The sequence below is a fragment of the Scyliorhinus torazame genome, chromosome 14, assembly GCF_047496885.1.
Source record: "Scyliorhinus torazame isolate Kashiwa2021f chromosome 14, sScyTor2.1, whole genome shotgun sequence".
In the NCBI taxonomy this organism is placed as follows: Eukaryota; Metazoa; Chordata; class Chondrichthyes; order Carcharhiniformes; family Scyliorhinidae; genus Scyliorhinus; species Scyliorhinus torazame.
The window spans coordinates 208486179-208503098 of NC_092720.1; positions in this window are offsets into that span (position 1 = coordinate 208486179).

The window sequence follows — 16920 nt, forward strand, 5'->3', positions numbered from 1 at the left end:
GGCAGATATGTCACCTTGTCTCTCTGCTCAGCCGGAGTCTTCGACAGCATGCCCGGTGGTGCTGGTGCACACAAGGCCTCATGTGGCACCTTCTAGGAACCTCCTCTTCGGCCTGTTACACATCTGGCTCTTGCCAGAGGTATACACCGTGGCCCCCTTAGGGGCTGCCCTGGGTGGGCTGCCAGAGTGTGGTGGCCGGGTGGAGGGGGTGGTGTAGCGCAGATGTGGGGATTCGGGGTGGGGGCACCCATACGGCCAGTGTCGCTCTGCAGAACTAGGGGCAAAGATGGGCGATCAGTGGGGTGTGCAGCAAGTTGGCTGCGGTAATGGCGGTCTGGGGCCGGACACTGCCCCAATCCTGTGGGGGGTTACCCCGGCCGCTTGACCTGTTCCTCCATCACCTCTCCCTACCCTAGCCCTGGCAGGACCCCAGCTTCCCCAGCCAGCCTGGCCAGTGTCCAGCCCGGCAGCCCACAGTCGCTCCTCTCTGTGTCCGACTTCCACTCTCTCCCTCATCAGCCACGGCGTCAGTTTCACGATCTGTAAAAGCACGAGTGAACCGCGCGTTCGGGAACTCAGCCCACGGGAGGAGGAGAATCGCGGAGGCCCTGGAGAATACCGGGTCAGGCCCGCTAATGATATGCAAATGGTGTTTACTGTTCGTGCCTTCCAGAATGCATTAACGCCGCTGTCAAAGAACAAAGAAAATGACAGCACAGGAACAGGCCCTTCAGCATCCCAGCCTGCGCCGATCCAGATCCTTTGTCCAAACCTGTCTTCTATTTTCCAAGGATCTACTTCCCTCTGTTCCCCGCCCGTTCATATATCTGTCTAGATGCATCTTAAATGATGCTATCGTCCCCACCTCTACCACCTCCGCTGGCAAAGCATTCCAGGCACCTACCACCCTCTGCGTAAAAAACTTTCCACGCACATCTCCCTTAAACTTTCCCCCTCTCACCTTGAAATCGTGACCCCTTGAAATTGAAACCCCCACTCTTGGAAAAAGCTTGTTGCTATCCACCCTGTCCATACCTCTCATAATTTTGTAGACCTCAATCAGGTCCCCCCTCAACCTCCGTCTTTCAGACGAAAACAATCCTAATCTACTCAACCTTTCTTCATAGCTAGCACCCTCCATACCAGGCAACATCCTGGTGAACCTCCTCTGCACCCTCTCTAAAGGATCCACATCCTTCTGGTAATGTGGCGACCAGAACTGCACGCAGTATTCCAAATGTGGCCTAACCAAAGTCCTATACAACTGTAACATGACCTGCGACTCTTGTACTCAATACTCATACAGCAAGCATGCTGTATGCCTTCTTGACCACTCTATCGACCTGCATTGCCACCTTCAGGGTACAATGGACCTGAACTCGCAGATCTCTCTGTACATCAATTTTCCCCAGTACTCTTCCATTGACTGTATAGTCCGCTCTTGAATTAGATCTTCCAAAATGCATCATCACGCATTTGCCTGGATTGAACTCCATCTGCCATTTCTCTGACCAACTCTCCAATCTATCTATATTTTGCTGTATTCTCTGACAGTCCCCCTCGCTATCTGCAACTCCACCAATCTTAGTATCATCTGCAAACTTGCTAATCAAACCACCTATACCTTCGTCCAGATCATTTATGTATATCACAAACAACAGTGGTCCGAGCACAGATCCCTGTGGAAGACCACTAGTCACCTTTCTCCATTTTGAGACACTCCCTTCCACCACTACTCTCTGTCTCCTGTTGCCCAGCCAGTTCTTCATCCATCTAGCTAGTATACCCTGAACCACATGCGACTTCACTTTTTCCATCAATCTGCCAAGGGAAACTATCAAATGCCTTACTGAAGTCCATGCATATGACATCTACAGCCCTTCCCTCATCAATTAACGTTGTCACTTCCTCAAAGAATTCTATTAGGTTTGTAAGACATGACCTTCCCTGCACAAAACCATGCTGCCTATCACTAATAAGTCTATTTTCTTCCAAATGTGAATAGATCATATCCCTCAGTATCTTCTCCAACAGTTTGCCTACCACTGACGTCAAGCTCACAGGTCTATAATTCCCCTGATTATCCCTGCTACCCTTCTTAAACAAAGGGACAACATTAGCAATTCTCCAGTCCTACGGGACCTCACCTGTGCTCAAGGACACTGCAAAGATATCTGTTAAGGCCACAGCTATTTCGTCCCTTGCTTCCCTCAGTAACCTGGGATAGATCCCATCCGGACCTTGGGACTTGTCCACTTTAATGCCTTTTAGAATACCCAAAACTTCCCTCTTCCTTATGCCGACTTGACCTAGAGTATTTAAACATCCATCCCTAGCCTCAACACCCATCATGTCCCTCTCCTTGGTGAATACCGATGCAAAGTACTCATTAAGAATCTCACCCATTTCCTCTGACTCCACGCATAAATTTCCTCTTTTGTCTTTGAGTGGGCCAATACTTTCTCTAGTTACCCTCTTGTTCCTTATATACGAATAAAAGGCTTTGGGATTTTTCTTAACCCTGTTAGTCAAAGATATTTCATGACCCCTTTTAGCCCTCTTTATTGCGCGTTTGAGATTTGTCCTACTTTCCCGATATTCCTCCAAAGCTTCATCAGTTTTAAGTCGCCTAGATCTTATGTATGCTTCCTTTTTCATCTTAGCTAGTCTCACAATTCTACCCGTCATCTATGGTTCCCTAATCTTGCCATTTCTATCCCTCATTTTCACAGGGACATGTCTGTCCTGCACTCTAATCAACCTTTCCTTAAAAGACTTCCACATTTCAAATGTGGATTTACCCTTAAACAGCTGCTCCCAAACCACATTCCCTAGCTCCTGCCGAATTTTGTTATACTTGGCCTTTCCCCAATTTAGCACTCTTCCTTTAGGACCACTCTCGTCTTTGTCCATGAGTATTCTAACTTACGGAATTGTGATCGCTATTCCCAAAGTAATCACCGACTGAAACTTCAACCACCTGGCCAGGATCATTCCCCAATACCAGGTCCAGTATGGCCCCTTCCCGAGTTGGACTATTTACATACTGTCCAAAAAACTCTCCTGGATGCTCCTTACAAATTCTGCACAATCTACGCCTCCAACATTACATGAGTCACATTCAATGTTGGGGAAGTTAAAATCCCCGATCACGACGACCCTATTGCTCCTACATTTTTGTATAATCTGTCTACATATTTGTATCTCTCCTTCACGCTCGCTTTTGGAAGGCCTGTAGTAAAGTCCCAACAATGTTACTGCACCCTTCCTATTTCATAGCTCTACCCATATTGCCTCAGTGCTCGAATCCTCCATCGTGCCCTCCTTAATCACAGCTGTGATATCATCTCTGACCAGTAATGCAACTCCTCCACCCCTTTTACCTCCCTCTCTATCCCTCCTGAAGCATCTATACCCTGGGATATTTAGTTGCCAGTCTTGCCCTTCCCTCAGCCAAGTCTCAGTAATACGAATAACATCATATTCCCAGGAACTAATCCAAGCTCTAAATTAATCTGCCTTACCTGCTACACTTCTCGCATTGAAACAAATGCATCTCAGACCACCTGTCCCTTTGCGTTCATCATCTCTTCCCTGTCTACTCTTCCCCTTAGTCACATTGAGTTTATTGTCTAGTACCTTACTGGCTTTAGTTGCTGCCTCTTTACTGACCTCTAACTTCCTAATCTGGTTCCCATCCCCCTGCCACATTAGTTTAAAACCTCTCCAACAGTGTGAGCAAAAGCACCCCCTAGGACATTGGTTCCAGTACTGCCCAGGTGTAGACCATCCGATTTGTAATGGTCCCACCGCCTCTAGAACCGGTTCCAATGTCCCAAAAATCTGAACCCCTCCCTCCTGCACCATCTCTCAAACCACGTATTCATTCTGACAATTCTTGAATTTCTAAACTGACTGTCTCGTGGCACTGGTAGCAATCCTGAGATTACTACCTTTGAGGTCCTACCTTTTAACTTGTCTCCTAACTCCCTAAATTCTGATTATAGGACCTCATCCCCTTTGTTACCTATATCATTGGTGCCTATATGACTATAGCCCTGCCAGTCTTTTTCTCGCCCGTCTGTACAGCAGGGCCAGCCACAGTGCCATGAGCCTGGCTACGACTGCCTTCCCCTGGTGAGTCATCTCCCCCAACAGTATCCAAAATGGTATACCTGTTTTGGAGGGAGATGACCGCAGGGGACATCTGCACTTCCTTCCTGCTCTTTCTCTGCCTTTTGGTCACCCATTCCCTGTCTCCCTCACCAATCCTAATCTGTGGTGTGACCAACTCACTGAACGTGCTATCCACGACCGCCTCAGCATCGCAGATGCTCCAAAGTGAGTCCATCCGCAGCTCCATAGCCGTCATGCGGTCTAACAGGAGCTGCAGCTGGACACACTTGCCACACATGAAGGAGTCAGTCCCTGAACTCCCACATTGAGCACGAGGAGCATAACACGGGTCTGGGATCTCCTGCCATTTTTACACTTTACCGTAACTGATTACACATATAATATCAAATAATGAATAAGTGAAAGGAATAAAGATTTTTTTTAACTTACCAATCACAATACTTACCAACACACGAAGAGTTACATTTCTCTTGCTAATTGGAGCACTTTCCTGACCAGCCAATCAGGTCACTGCTTTGCTGTGATGTCATTCTTCAAGGTAAGTTTTTAAAGTTTTTAAAGAGGAAAACTTACCTTCCCGACAGACCCCTGTCCACTGTTCAAGCAGAAAATCTGAAGGCCGCTTCTCCTGCAGCTGTGTCCCCGCCGCACTCCTCTCATTCTTATATCCTGTGTCCCGTCGCTCTCCTCGCGCTCTTTTATCCTGTGTCCCCGCCGCTCTCCTCGCGCTCTTTTATCCTGTGTCTCCGCCGCACTCCTCTCATTCTTATATCCTGTGTCCCGTCGCTCTCCTCGCGCTCTTTTATCCTGTGTCCCAGCCGCACTGCTCGCGCTCTTTTATCCTGTGTCCCCGCCGCTCTCCTCGCGCTTTTTCACTGAGTCTCTGACACTCTCCTCGCGCTCTTTTATCCTGTGTCCCCGCCGCTCTCCTCGCGCTTTTTCACTGAGTCTCCGACACTCTCCTCGCGCTCTTTTATCCTGTGTCCCCGCCGCTCTCCTCGCGCTCTTTCACTGAGTCGCCGCCGCTCTCCTCGCGCTTTTTCACTGAGTCTCCGACACTCTCCTCGCGCTCTTTTATCCTGTGTCCCCGCCGCTCTCCTCGCGCTTTTTCACTGAGTCTCCGCTGCTCTCCTCGTGCTCTTTTATCCTGTGTCCCCGCCGCTCTCCTCGTGCTCTTTTATCCTGTGTCCCCGCCGCTCTCCTCGCGCTCTTTTATCCTGTGTCTCCGCTGTGTCAAGGTGACGGAGATTTGTGATTTTCCATTAAATTGGCACCCGCCGCGAGTTTGGCGTCTGAACTGATTCTCCGCCCAATCGCATTTTGCAATTTCGGCGTTGGGCAGTGGAGAATCCCACCCCTGATGTTTCTTTGTCAATTCCTGTGTGGGCGTTGACCTTAACATTTGCCTCACAGGAAATTATGCTTTCTAGGTAGGGGAAGTGATAGGTGCCACCAATATTTTCTTGCCCAATAGTGATTGTTTTTTTTTAATTAACATTTTATTGAGGTATTTTTGGTATAGTAACAAGAATAAAATAAACAATATACATGAAACCATAAACATAGTGAAAAAGCCATTTACCTCTCATACAGGTCCCACTCTTATTAACCCCCTCCTCTAATCTAAAGTACTCCCCCCACCCCCCCTCCCCCCAGGCTGCTGACGATTAATTTCCTGCAAAGAAGTCGACGAACAGTAGCCACCTCCGGGTGGAACCTAACAGTGACCCTCTCAAGGCGAACTTGACTTGCTCCAAACAGAGAAAGCTAGCCATGTCCGATAGCCAGGTCTCCGACTTTGGGGGCTTTGAGTCCGTCCACGCAAATAGATTTCAAAACCAGCTCATTAATGCAACATGTATAAACTAATGCAGAGCTTTAATACGTAAACATTATTCTTGCACAATTGTAGATGTGAATGTCACATTCTCCAGCTAATCTTTCCACTGGAATGAAATTTCCCAGAGGACATGAGGACCCTGGGCTGCTCTCCTCTTTGAAAATGAGAGCTGATTGGTGCTGGTTTAACCTGAGGGTCATTCCCCTAGCTTTTCTCTGTACCCCGGTATATTTTTTATATTCAAGTAATCATCTAATTCGCTCGAATATGTCAACTGAACCTGCCTCCACCACACTTCCAGACAAAACATTCCCGATACTACCCACATTTTGAAACATTTTTTTTTCTCGCAGAACTTTAAGGTCTTTTGCAATTCACTTTAAATCTGTGCCCTCTCGCTCTTGATCCTTCTACGAACGGGAACAGTTTCTCCTCACCTGCTGTGTCCCTCTTGATTTTGAAAATTTCGATCAAATCTCCGCTTAACCTTCTCTCCAAGGAGACCAGTCCCTGTCTATCCTCATGGCTGAAGTTTCTCATCCCTGGAAATATTCTTGTAAACCTCATCCTCACTCTGTCCAATGTGTTCACATATTTCCTATAGTGTGACGCCCAGAACTGAACACAATATTCCAGCTGAGTTTAACCAGTGTCTTGTATAGGTTTAGCATAACATCCATGTACTTGCCCCCGATAGCCCTATTAGTAAAGCCCAGAATCCTTTATGTTTTATGAACTGCTCTCTCCACCTGTCATTGACCCAGGGCCAGGATTCGAACCCAGGTCCTCAGCGCCGTAGGCAGCAATGCTAAGCACTGTTCCTCCTCTCAGGTTAAAAGGATTGTCCCTTCAGTCTGAGCCCTCGAGTTCTTGTTTTTCCCACAAGTGGAAACTTCCTCTCCATGTCCACTCTATCCAGGCCTCTCAGTATCTTGTGAGTTTCAAAAGGATCCCTGCTCATCCTTCTAAACACAATGACACAGAGTCCTCAACCTGCAGCTTGTCAGCCTCCCGAGTGTCAATCACAGACCCGGCGAATCCCACACCGTTTTTCATTCGAATCGATTGTGTTCCACGTGGTGCCGGTGCGAGCCCCTTAATAGTAGCAGAATCGGTGCAGGTGTGGCGCCAATTTTACTGACGTGAAAGTCCACGGATTCTCCTTTGGTGTCAACACTCAGGGCGGGATTCTCCGATTGCCGACGCCGAGATCGCGTTCAGCGATTGGCTGGAGAATCCGTGTTTATCCCGAAACCGGGGGTGGTGCAGTTATTCCGATGTTCCGGCCCTTAATAATGGCGGACCCGCTGACTGCGCCGCACGCCGTTGGGACGTTCTCCGCCCCGATGGGCTGACTTCCCAAAGGCGTGGGGCGCATTTCCTCCGTGTTCAGGGACCTCGCGTGGTGGCCGCGGTCCGTGTCCAGCGCCGCCACAGTTGGGGGGGCAATCCGCTGGCCGGGTGTCGCTCCCTCTTCTCCCCCTTCCTTCCCTCCATCTGCACTTTCCCTCTCCCCTGTTCCTCCCAGCCTATTACTCCCACACACGCTCTCTCTCTCTGTTTCATATCCGCTCTCCTTACCTCAGCCCTTCCCACAATCTCTCTCTCCCTGCCATGCACTCACACTGTCCCCTCTGCTCAATCTAACATTTTTCCCTCCCACTCTCTATCTCATGTCCCCCTCCCACCCTCTCTCTCAGCCCCTTCCATTCTCTCTTCCACCTTACCACACTCTCTCTTCCATTTCTCTCCTTCCCTCTTCCTTCATCATTCCGCTATACCTCTCCCTCCACCCTCCCCTCCTCCCGCTCTCTGCCTCTCTCCTCTCCTCCCACTCTCTCCCTCCCCCCTCGCAATCCCCCCCGTCCCTTCACTTTCTTCCTCATCCCATCTTGTACATTCTCTCCCCCACTCTCTGTCTTACCCTCCCACCTTCCTACTGTTGCGAACACCACCTCTCTTTTTCACACTCTCCAACTTTTGCACTCATTCCTCGGCACTCTCTCTTCTCTCACCCTCACACTCTCCCTGCTAACCTGCTGCCTCTACTCCTCCACCTCAGTCTCTCACACCCTCCTACACTCCCTGTCACTTCCTGTTCTCCCTGCCACACCCTCTATTTCTCAACCCTCTCCCAATCTCTCTGTAATCCGGCTCCCACACTCAAACCCTCCAGCTTTCCGTCACCCACTTCTGCTTCACTTTCACTCCATTCTCACACTCCCTCTCTCCTTTCCTGTTCTCTCCCTTCACCCACTCCCTGGCTGCTCTGATTTCTCTCCCCCTCCCTCAATATCCTCTCCCTCACCTACCCCGTTGGCCCCTCTCTACTCCTCCCTCTCTCTTCCCTCCCCCTCTCTCTCTCTTCCCTCCCCCCTCCCTCTCTAAATCACTGACTGTGTTATTTTAACTTTCCCCCAGCTCCAGCCTCTCTGACTCTAGATCTGAACACAGCGAATCCCCGGCTCATCCTGTCTGAGGACCGGACCAGTGTGAGATTCGGAGAAAAACAACAGCCGCTCCCGGACACCCCGGAGAGGTTTGATTCCTGGCTCTGTGTCCTGGGATCAGAGGGATTCACATCAGGGAGACATTACTGGGAGGTGGGGGTTGGGGAGAAGACTGAGTGGTGGCTGGGAGTGGTTCGAGAGTTTGTGGACAGAAAAGCGAGAATCAACCCGAGATCTGGGGCGTCATTCTCCGACCCCCCGCCGGGTCGGAGAATGGCCGTTGGCCGCCGTGAATCCCGCCCCCGCCCCCGCCGAAGTCTCCGAAGGGAGAAAAGTCGGCGGGGCGTTAATGGCGCCGCTGCCGCGGAGACTGTCACGGGTCTGCGCAAGGCAGCCGATTTTCGGCCTGCCGATATTCTCCCTTCCGGATGGGCCGAAGTCCCGTCGACGTGATGACCGTTCACGTCGACGTGAATCAAACCTCCTTTTCATCGGCGTGACCCGGTGCTCCAGGCTCACGCCGACCAGCGAGGAGGTGAGTGACGGCCTGGGGGGTTGGCTCTGGGCAGGAAATGGCGTGGCCGCAGACTGATTGCGTGAGGAGAGGTGTGTCTCGGCTTGTGTGTGTGTGTGTGTGCGGCGGGGGGGTGGGGGGTGGTTAGAGTAGGCTGGGCTCCGGGGGAGTACCGGGAGGGGGTCCGTGCCGGGGTGGAGGTTGGGGGTTGGGGGGGGTGTCCGTGCTGGGGTGGAGGTTGGGGAGGGGGTCCGTGCCGGGGTGGAGGTTGGGGGGGGGTCCGTGCCGGGGTGGAGGTTGGGGGTTGGGGGGGGGTCCGTGCTGGGGTGGAGGTTGGGGAGGGGGTCCGTGCCGGGGTGGAGGTTGGGGAGGGGGTCCGTGCCGGGGTGGAGGTTGGGGGTTGGGGGGGGTCCGTGCTGGGGTGGAGGTTGGGGAGGGGGTCCGTGCCGGGGTGGAGGTTGGGGAGGGGGTCCGTGGCGGGGTGGAGGTTGGGGGGGGGGTCCGTGCCGGGGTGGTGGTTGGGGGTTGGGGGGGGGTCCGTGCTGGGGTGGAGGTTGGGGAGGGGGTCCGTGCCGGGGTGGAGGTTGGGGGTTGGGGGGGTCCGTGCTGGGGTGGAGGTTGGGGAGGGGGTCCGTGCCGGGGTGGAGGTTGGGGAGGGGGTCCGTGCCGTGGTGGAGGTTGGGGAGGGGGTCCGTGCCGGGGTGGGTGATGGGAGGGCAAATGAGTTGGTCCACCTGGCCAGGTGCCAGCCTCCAACAGTTGGACCCATGCGGTCCATGCCACCTGGCTGGGGGGAGGAGGGGATATGGGCAATGATGACATGTGGTCGTTCCCCTCCCCCCCACCAGGCCGTCATGTTTTCAGACCATCCAGCGATGTTGGCCGCCGTGGTGGCAGCCGCTCATGTCTATGTTGCCCTGGATGAGGAGGATGAGGAGGAGGAGGAGCGTGCCAGAGAGGCGGCGCAGGCTGCCGCAGAGGGGCAGGCGGCAGCCGCCCAGGCTGGAGGGACACCTGACCGACAGGACGAGGAGGGGGAGGAGGACGTCGCGGCCCCACGGCAACGGAGGCACCCGAGGGCACCCCGTGTGTACCGGCCCCGGCAGTCATACCAGGACCTCACGGACCGGGAATGCAGGAGGAGACTCCGGATGAGCCGGGAAACCGTGGCACACATCTGCCACCTGCTGGCACTCCTGTCACCGCGTGGCACTGGCGGGGGACACCCTCTCCCCGTGTCCGTCAAGGTTACGGTGGCCCTGAACTTTTATGCAACGGGGTCATTCCAGGCACCGAGTGGGGACCTGTCCGGCATATCGCAGACATCGGTGCATCGGTGCATCCGGGCAGTGACAGATGCCCTTTATGCCATGGCGCACCGCTACATCCGCTTCCCCGTGGACCGGGCCAGCCAAGATGCCCGGGCCGTGGGCTTCTCTGCCGTTGCCGGGTTCCCCATGGTCCAGGGCGCGATCGATGGGATGCACGTCGCCGTGCGGCCACCTGCAGAGAACAGGGCCGTGTTCACTAATAGGAAGGGGACCTATTCAATGAACGTACAGGTGGTCTGCGACCACCGCATAATGATCCTGCACGTCTGCGCCCGTCACCCAGGCAGTGTACACGACTCATTCGTGTTGTCGCGGTCATCCATCCCCGGCATGTACGAGGGACGCCATCCCCGGCTGAGGGGCTGGTTGCTGGGCGACAGGGGCTACCCATTGCGATCGTGGCTGATGACGCCTATACGGAGGCCACGCAATGAGGCGGAGAACCGCTACAATGATGCCCATGTAGCGACAAGAGGAGTGATCGAGAGGTGCTTTGGCGTGCTGAAGATGCGTTTCAGGTGCCTGGACCTCTCTGGGGGCGCCCTCCAGTATCGGTCAGATAGGGTCGGCCGCATCATTGTGGTGTGCTGCGTCCTGCACAACATAGCCCAGCAGAGGGGCGATGTGCCGCAGGCAGAGGAGGGCGGAGTGGAGGAGCAGCAGGAAGAGGCCCAGTCCTCCCCAGATGAGGGGGATGGGGGCAATGGTCAGGGCAGACGGGGTAGACACAGGCGGGTGGCTGTCCACCGTTACCGGCTGGCCCAGCGGGCACGGGACAGACTGATAGACGCCCGCTTCACTGACTAGATGGGCGTGGGAATCGGGTAGTATGGCCACAGACCGCACACCATGACAACAGCCGACCACCCACACCCCCCACCCATCCACCCACCCAGCACCCTCACCCCCCTCCCCAACCCCACACACCCCACCCGCATGCACACCACCCTCCCACCCCCAATTGCCGATCCACCGGCGGCACAACGGGCCGGGCTCACCCAGTTGCGGGTGGACGCGTGTCTATCGCAGGCCATGGAGGATGATGACAACCCGCCTCCGATGAGCTCCTGGCTCTACATCGTTGGACTATGTCTGACCCATGGCCACAGTACCACCATCTACCCGGACCATCCCTGCATGCGGCTGTGACACTGCAGCGCACGGTCCCGTCCTCTGCCCGGGGGATGTTGATGGCGGCCCAGGGGGAAGGGGGCAGACTCACCTGGGGCTGAGGTAAGACCACCCGTCACACACACACTTGCGCTCAACGTACATGGCACGCCCGCACACTTTGGACAGAGCACAAAGGCAGCTTCGGTAGGTGTAACATTGACTTTAATAACCAAAGGAGTTCATGCACGTGCCCTAGCCCCTAAAACTCATCTGTGCCCTGCACCCGTGCCAACTTACTCAGTGTCTAATTGTTTGGCCTTACGGGCCCTTTGACTACATCTACGTGGTTCCCCAGACGGTACAGCAGAACTGGAGGTGGACTCCTGTGATTCCTGCCCTCTGACACTGGATCCCTTTGGCGGCCGTTTCCTGGGGCGTCCTGGCCTAGATGGGCCAGGCTGCGGCCCGGGCGACTGGGATGGCGAGCTGCCAGCCTGTCCTGCCCGTTGCCCACCCGATGCACCTGGGACGGAAGGGGGGAGTCCGAGGTGTCGCGGTGTACCGGGACCTCCCCTACAGAGGGAGCCGGGACGGACCACACCACCTCCTCCTCCCTCGGGGTGCCCGATGGCCCCCAGGCCTCTACATGGGTGGGGGATGCGAACGGACTGGCCATCCGACGCGCCCCCGACATCTGGCGCTGCCAGTCCTGGAGGCCCGTGCTGGTATCGACAGGGGTCTGCAGGTTTGCAGCCATGGAGCCCAGGGGGTTGTCGAACCCTGTCTGCGACAGTGCGACGCCAGCTCGCACATGGCCACTGGCGCCGATGCCCTCAGCGATGGCCTGCTGAGACTGGGCCATGGCCTGCAGAGACTGGGCCATGGCCTGCAGAGACTGGGCTATGGCCTGCTGAGACTGGGCCATGGCCTGCTGAGACTGGGCCATGGCCTGCTGAGACTGGGCTATGGCGTTGAGCGCCTCTGCCATCTGGCGCTGGCACTGGCTCATGGCCTCCTGTGAGAGGGCAGCCATTTCCTGGGCCACAGACGCCGCCTGCACGGAAGGCCCCAGGCCTCGCAAACCGTTCCCCATGTCTGACACCGTCGCACCCATTGCCTCCACCGCGGACGCCACCCGTGCGGTGTCAGCCTGGGTGGCACGCATGACCGGGACCACTCCCAGCTCCTGGACGCGGGTGGACTCCTCCACCTGCGACCGCAGCCGCCGCAAGCCACCCGTCACCCTATTCGCTCGTCTCCGTGTCGGTGGTTGCATCGGATCTATGTGTGGGTGTGGTAACTGCAGGAACCCGGGATCCATCTGGGCGGCAGATGTTCGCTTGGCCTGGGCTGCCCTCCGACCGCCCGGTCCCTCTGCTGCTCCTACCTCCACCTGCTGTACCGGGACGGCTGTGTTGTGCGCACCAGTGAGTGTACCAGACGCCACATCACTAAAGTGCCCAACCGTGGTGAGTGTTTCTGCGATGGTGGAGGGTGTTGGTGACAGCAGTGGCGTTGTGTCGTGCTCTTCGTCCCACTCTGAGTCCATGGCACTTTGGGGTGGGGGTTCATCTCCACCCATCCACTCTGAGTCACTGTCCGGTATTTCGTCTTCCCGGGTAGGGGTGTCCTGGGTAGTGCTGTCCCGGGTAGTGCTGTCCCGGGTAGTGCTGTCCCGGGTAGGGGTGTCCTGGGTAGTGGTGTCCCGGGTAGGGGTGTCCTGGATAGTGGTGTCCTGGGTAGTGGTGTCCTGGCTCGGATGTGACGGGGGCCTGTGGCTGCCCCCCTCATCGCTGGGTGGTCGCTCCCGCACGTGACGGGGGTGTCGTCTCCCTGTTGCTCCAGGTCTCTCCGTCTCCCGTGGTGTGCGAGGGGCATCCTGCGGGCGTCGCATGCTGGAGGGTTCGGGTCTCTCCGTCTCCCGTGGTCTCCGAGGGGCATCCTGCGGGCGTCGCATGCTGGAGGGTTCGGGTCTCTCCGTCTCCCGTGGTCTCCGAGGGGCATCCTGCGGGCGTCGCATGCTGGAGGGTGCGGGTCTCTCCGTCTCCTGTGGTCTCCGAGGGGCATCCTGCGGGCGTCGCATGCTGGAGGGTGCGGGTCTCTCCGTCTCCCGTGGTCTCCGAGGGGCATCCTGCGGGCGTCGCATGCTGGAGGGTGCGGGTCTCTCCGTCTCCTGTGGTCTCCGAGGGGCATCCTGCGGGCGTCGCATGCTGGAGGGTGCGGGTCTCTCCGTCTCCTGTGGTCTCCGAGGGGCATCCGGCGGGCGGTCTGCATCTGCGGGGATGGGTGCCTGGACGTTTGGTCCTGCGATACACAATGAAGCATGCATGGTTAGACATCAGGCAGTGATCAGGTGATACGGGGGAGGGGGATATAGGGGAGGGGGGATATGGGGACGGGCTGTTGGTGGCTCACTTGCTCGTGGGGCCCCGACCTCTGTATCAGCAACCTCCCGGTCCTCAGGTCCGCCAGCCAGTTCCAGGGCCCTTTCCTCGTGTACGGTCAGTGGCCTCTCATCAGCGGGCCCTCCTCCAGTCCTCACATGCTCACTATTGTTGTGTGCGCGCTTCTCCTGTGGGGGGGGGGGGGTGGTGGCAGGGGTAAAAGGCAACAGTGTTAGACAGGTATATGAATGCACGCCATCGGTTGCGCGTGCTTTGCAGAGGTTAAGGTTAGGGCTGGATTCACTTGGGGATATGGGGGATATGGGGGAGGGGGGATATGGGGGATATGGGGGAGGGGGGATATGGGGGAGGGGGGGATATGGGGGAGGGGGGAGGGGGGATATGGGGGAGGGGGGATATGGGGGAGGGGGGGATATGGGGGATATGGGGGAGGGGGGATATGGGGAGGGGGGATATGGGGGAGGGGGGATATGGGGGATATGGGGAGGGGGGATATGGGGGAGGGGGGATATGGGGGATATGGGGGAGGGGGGATATGGGGGAGAGGGGATATGGGGGATGGGGGGATATGGGGGAGGGGGGATATGGGGGAGGGGGGATATGGGGGATATGGGGGAGGGGGGATATGGGGGAGGGGGGGATATGGGGGAGGGGGGGATATGGGGGATATGGGGAGGGGGGATATGGGGGAGGGGGGATATGGGGAGGGGGGATATGGGGGATATGGGGGAGGGGGAATATGGGGAGGGGGGATATGGGGGAGGGGGGATATGGGGGATATGGGGGAGGGTGGATATGGGGGAGGGGGGATATGGGGGAGGGGGGTTATGGGGGAGGGGGGATATGGGGAGGGGGGATATGGGGGAGGGGGGATATGGGGAGGGGGGATATGGGGAGGGGGATATGGGGGAGGGGGGAATATGGGGGGAATATGGGGGATATGGGGAGGGGGGATATGGGGGATATGGGGGAGGGGGGATATGGGGGAGGGGGGATATGGGGGAGGGTGGAATATGGGGGATATGGGGGAGGGGGGATATGGGGGATATGGGGGAGGGGGGGATATGGGGGAGGGGGGATATGGGGGATATGGGGGAGGGGGGATATGGGGTAGGGGGGATATGTGGGAGGGGGGATTTGGGGGAGGGGGGATATGGGGGAGGCTCACCCTGCCTGCTCTGACGAGGTCGTTCACCTTCTTGTGGCACTGGGTGCCTGTCCGTGTTGTTAGGGCCACAGCGGTGACGGCCTCTGCCACCTCCCTCCACAGATGCCGGCTGTGGCGTGGGGCAACTCTGCGGCCGTGCCCGGGATACAGGGCGTCCCTCCTCTGCTCCACCGCGTCCAGGAGCGCCTCCACATCGCGTGACTCGAACCTCGGGGCTGAGCGACGGCCAGCCATCAAGTCGGGTGTTGCGGTCGGCTGTTCCGGTCGGGTGGGGGGGAGCTGCGCGGCCTTATGAGCCGTCACGCCGTGCAGCGCGTATGACGCTGCACGGCGTGAACCACTGCGCAAGCGCGGATCCCGTTACGTCGCTGCTAGCCCATTTCGGGCCGCAGACTATCGGCCCATTTTTATGACGTGACGCAAGTGGGATTTGCGCCGTTTTTTGCGCCGATCGGCGGACTTTCCGCCGATAATGGAGAATTTCGCCCCTGAGTCTGGATTCTGGGTTTTGAGGCTCGGGCCCGGATTTGGTTATTTTGCCGCCACCTCCCCCTCTGAGACCCGCCTCACCCCGAGTGTGAATCCCGGGAAGATCGGGGTTTTCCTGGACTATGAGGGGGGACAGGTGTCATTTTACAATGCGGACAACATGTCCCATCTCCACACTTTCACCCACACTTTCACTGAGAGAATCTTTCCCTTCTTCAGCCCGGGACGGAATATTGACGGGAAAAACTGGGCCCCGCTGACAATCTGCGGGATTAAAGGTCACTAACAGATCCATCCCATAATTTGACACCATCTCCCTGCCTCCTGCCAGCTGTCAGCTGCTGGGTGTGGGTCTGAGTCACAGGGGGTGCGGATGGTTCCTGAGCTCAGGGTGATTCCAGCTGAGTGACAATAATGTTTTGGAGATTTTGTTTTTTGTTTCCTTACTCGGTGAGGAGCAACAAACCCGCGGTAACTTTTCCAGTGACTCCTGAAAAATAGATTAAAATCCCCAAGATAATGGAGAATAATCAAAGCGCAGAGGCGATGGAGAATTAAAACCCAGACAGAAATAAACTAAGGGTCTCCGAGACTCCGGGTGGGAAATTGAACGTTAAGAGGGGCAGGGAAGAGGAACTAGGGTGAGATTGATCACCAATGGCAAGGAAATGACAAAGGAGAAAATCCAAGAGCAGGAAAATTAAATAATACCCAGGGAAGTACAAAGGAAAATTCACAAGTACATAGAAGCAAAACCAATAGGGAACAGGCAGGAGAATCAGAAACACTCACAAACCAGGGGTTGGAAATGAACAAAACAGCCTGGAGTGTTTAAAGGTGTGGGGAGAGAAACCAGGTTAACATTCCGGGTATAAACCCTGTATGGGAACTGGGAACTGAAGATCAGCAAGGACCTCTGTAGGGCTGGAGGAAGGAGGAGGGAGAAGAAACAAATAGAAGCTCAATTGCCGAGAGGAACTTACTGGGCAGAATGAGCTGCGAACTGCAGGAAGCCGGTCACCTTCCGACCTGTAATGTTGCTCCACGGGCGGAAGGTGGCGATAGATCACCGTGTTTGAGATTAATCAGTTCAGTGATTCTCAAACTGGGTTCGGGCATCTTTCCAGCGGGCTTAAAAATAATTTCTCCAGAGAGCGAGAGAGAGAGAAACACAAGAGGGGAAATGAAATGAAACAGTCTTAACTATTGCACTCTGTATAAATTCCCAGGAGTTAGTGTTAGTTGTGCATTGAGCAGCTGTCAATATTCCCACCCAAACCTCCCGAATCCTCTCCCTTCTTCACGGTGATGGACATTTATCACTGTCATGGTTTTCAGCGGTGAGTCTCACATTGACTTTCAGTAGGAGGGGAGGGGAGGTGAGGTGGGAGACCAGCTGCTGCTGTGATACTCGCTGTCTTCAGTTTGGGCTCAGGCAGTGAGTAAGTGCCGTTATCGAGCTGCCCGGCCTGC